This window comes from Mesocricetus auratus, unplaced genomic scaffold (genome assembly GCF_017639785.1).
Source record: "Mesocricetus auratus isolate SY011 unplaced genomic scaffold, BCM_Maur_2.0 Super-Scaffold_100691, whole genome shotgun sequence".
In the NCBI taxonomy this organism is placed as follows: Eukaryota; Metazoa; Chordata; class Mammalia; order Rodentia; family Cricetidae; genus Mesocricetus; species Mesocricetus auratus.
This window is the reverse complement of record NW_024429267.1, coordinates 31,097,226-31,100,693: the sequence shown is the minus strand read 5'-3', so window position 1 is coordinate 31,100,693 and position 3,468 is coordinate 31,097,226. Positions and strand designations below refer to the sequence as shown.

General features: G+C 35.3%; 1 pseudogene; it reads right to left on the bottom strand.

Annotated features, from left to right (window-relative positions):
* Nucleotides 1-200: 200 nt before the first annotated feature.
* Nucleotides 201-360, bottom strand: LOC121137712 (annotated as a pseudogene).
* Between the last annotated feature and the right edge of the window lie 3,108 nt (nucleotides 361-3,468).

The window sequence follows — 3,468 nt, the reverse complement described above, 5'->3', positions numbered from 1 at the left end:
CCCATGTCTGGTTCCCCATCTATGAAATTATTGTAATATGGAGGGGTTTGGCTCTTGTCACTGAAGACAGACAAATAGTCAACTTAGCAGAGCTTTGTTTTATACAGGAGCTTAATTAGAGTAGTCTTACACTTAAAATATATTCAGCAATATGAATTTTATAATAAATTAGAGTTTTAAAATAAGGAACTTAAAAATTACTAGTGTGTTATAAGTAAGCCATGTAAGGAAACAAAATCTAGTTTCTAACACTTATTCATATTTTTCTCCCAAAATGTCTTTAAGAAACTCATTTTTAATTAGCAATAATCACGCCTCAAATAAACCTCATTGGCTAGGATACTACCACTGCACAAAATGGAGAGTCTTGATTTTCTTAAATGCATCTACTTTTCTGGCACACTACCTGCCATTTCCCCACATGTGCTCCATGTTGTGTCCATACTCTGAATATTACTCTATTACTTATGCCATATACCATTATCTTATGTTTAAGAGGCTTTTTGTGAGAGTCTTGACCTTGATAATACTTTGTCACAGCTTATCCCCACTTCTCAGTCTAGCTTCTAATTCTTCCAGGCTCATCCTTCCAAAGTACCAACTACCTTGGACATCCTTCCTTATCTTCTGATATTCTGGACTAGGTCTTATTGTGGACACTCTGTGCAGAATATGAAGGGGGGGCTTTCTTGTCATGGGGCAAGTACAAACAAAGAATTAAATGACTGGACTTCAAAGTAACTTTAGATTATGATAAATAACGTGGATGCAATAAATTAGGTAATGGGAAGAAATGGAGGATAGAGGGGTGGGTATTGCAAATGCTTGGGGAACTTTCCATGATCAGTAGAGAAAGTGATATCCATGCTAAATGATTAAAAATAAAAATTAAAATCAATATGTGTATGCACACAAAGACAACAGAACCATCCCGAGGGAAAGATAAACTGTATATTAAAAGATATAAACAATACAAAACAAAGAAGATTATAGTGTTAGAGTGAGACTGTGGTGTGAGAGACTGTATGTGCCCTTCATGATTTTGTTCCATTTGTATTTCAGGTTCTTCATGGAGCTTGTTGGCTTGCTTCTTTCCAGTCCTGTTCTGTTTACCCATGAAGATCCTTAGCCTAAGTATTTAAAAATGACATCGCATACTAGTGGTTTGTTTTGTTTTTGTTGTTCTGTTTATTTATTTTTGTGTAACCATGCTCTGTATACTGACGTTTTAAATTGAGTATGGGTATGTAATAGTTTTTTTTTTATTTAGGTCCTGGGGCTGAACTCAGGGTCTTATACATGCTGGACAAGTGTTCTACCCTAAGTTACATCCTGGTCCTTCATATAATGATTTATAGTTAAAACTTATTTCAACTAGGTGTGTTCTGAAATGTCATCGTTATTACATTAAACAAGAGATATGCAACGTTAAGAGATATCAATAATTCCAAGTGAGCCTGTAATGTGTCTGAAGTGTTTTGATGATAAATCAATTCACTTCAAAGTCAGAAATGATTTGACGATGAATTTATAAAATGAAAAATATCAGCCTATGTTCATAAGTTGGAAGATGAGTGAGTTCTATTTGCCAAGCAAGCAGCCTTCACTTAAAAAGGAATTAAATTACACATGTACTTTACCTTTTATGAACCAGTACACAAGTCCTCCTATATTTAGATGTGGAGTAGTATAGAATAAAGACAAAGACAGGACATAAGTGAGGAAAGGGAGAGAGGAGAGGAATATTTTAACGAATGAGTAAGTTGGTGTAAAAGTATATAGTTACTATGGATATAGGGTCTGTGTTTACATAAATGATATAGTACACAATGACGATGAAGTAGTACTCATTAAATTCGTATACAAATATGCTGATTTGGCTATATGAAAAAGTTTGGGCAAGAAATTGGGATTTCTTAATGTATGATAAACGCATTGATGGGTTCTACTAGAGTTTCAATAAATGTAGATCTTAAGGGGCTCTTGACAATCCATTTAGTTAGCGTGAGCCTTACCTACCAGAGGCATGTAAAGATCTAGTGGGAAGAGTATGCTGTTGTGTTCCACCAAGTGTGTACTTGTTTCTTCATTAACTTGGAAGGTGCTTATGTGAAGCTGCACTCAGAGTTGGCATGTAACTGCCTCTGAACTGTTAACAAGATAAAGGCATGGAAGGGAAATACTACTTAAAATGAGGCATTTTGCTTAGGAAAGAGTGTGCTATAAAATAAGCCACTAAACCACATTAGGTGAAACTTTCAAATTTTCAAGCTAAAACATAGTAAGAGAAGAGAACACAATGACTGTTCTTTGTAGTTAAATTTTGTTTCACTGTCTTAACAAATATTGTTTAAATTACAATTTAGAGAAAACTGAAATATGGGCATTTCTTAACTGTTTTAGAAGAGCTATTGAACAGTTATTATGTATTATTGGCTTAATAATGTCATCTTTGTATTTCAAAGAATTTTGTCATCTATTAAAGAGAAGAAGAGTGCATGACAGCTCAAAGGATTAGAACAACTCTGGCATACTAGGCAGTTAATAAGTACTTGTTGAACAATTCACAATTTGTTTATCAAATGAAAGGCTTTATGGTCTACCGCTATGAAAAATTAGTGTTTTAAGAATTTCACGCATGAGTACTGTATGTCATTTTTACACATGTCTCTCTCCCTTCAAATTCCTTCCACTTCCTTCTCTCAAATTGATGACCCTTCTGTAATTATAATTGCTATACTTATTCATATATATGTATACAGTCTACTGAGACATTTTAGACTAGTTTTTTTGTACATGTGTTTAGGGTCCAACCTATTGGGTAAGCCAACAGGGGATTCATCCTGAGAAGACTGTGTCTCCCTAACTTAGCCACCTTGGATTGTCTATACTTCTTTATCTAAGGATGGGGACTTGTGAAATGCCCCCTATCATGTAAGCATGTTAACTGAGCTTCTTTAGCAACCATGTTAGTGAGATTTCATGGATGAAGCATACTTCTCATGCCTAGATGACACTATCTTGAATCAGGTTCCCTGGTCTTCTGGCTCTTATAATCATAGCCACCTCTACTATTTTTCTTGAGCCTCACATATAAGGTTGAATTATAGTAGATATACCAAAAGGGACTGGGTATCCCATCATCACTTATTCTCTGCATCTTGAGTACTTGTGGGTCTCTGTAGTCTCTGTCTACTACTAGAAGAATTGTGTGGTGAGGAGTGAGAACTATATACTTATTCAGGGGTTTAGGTTTTGGAAAATGGCAATGGAAGGTTACCCTAGGGTCTGTGACCCCTCTAGCCAAGGGTAGTTGCTGAGTTTACAGTGTCAGGCATGAATTTCCTTATATAGAACAGGCTTTAAGTTGAATCAGACAGATATAGGTTACCACAATATAAAAGTCCTACTATTACACCATTGAAGAGATCTTTCCTGTGTGGATTTTGTTGTGGTTCATAGGCTTTT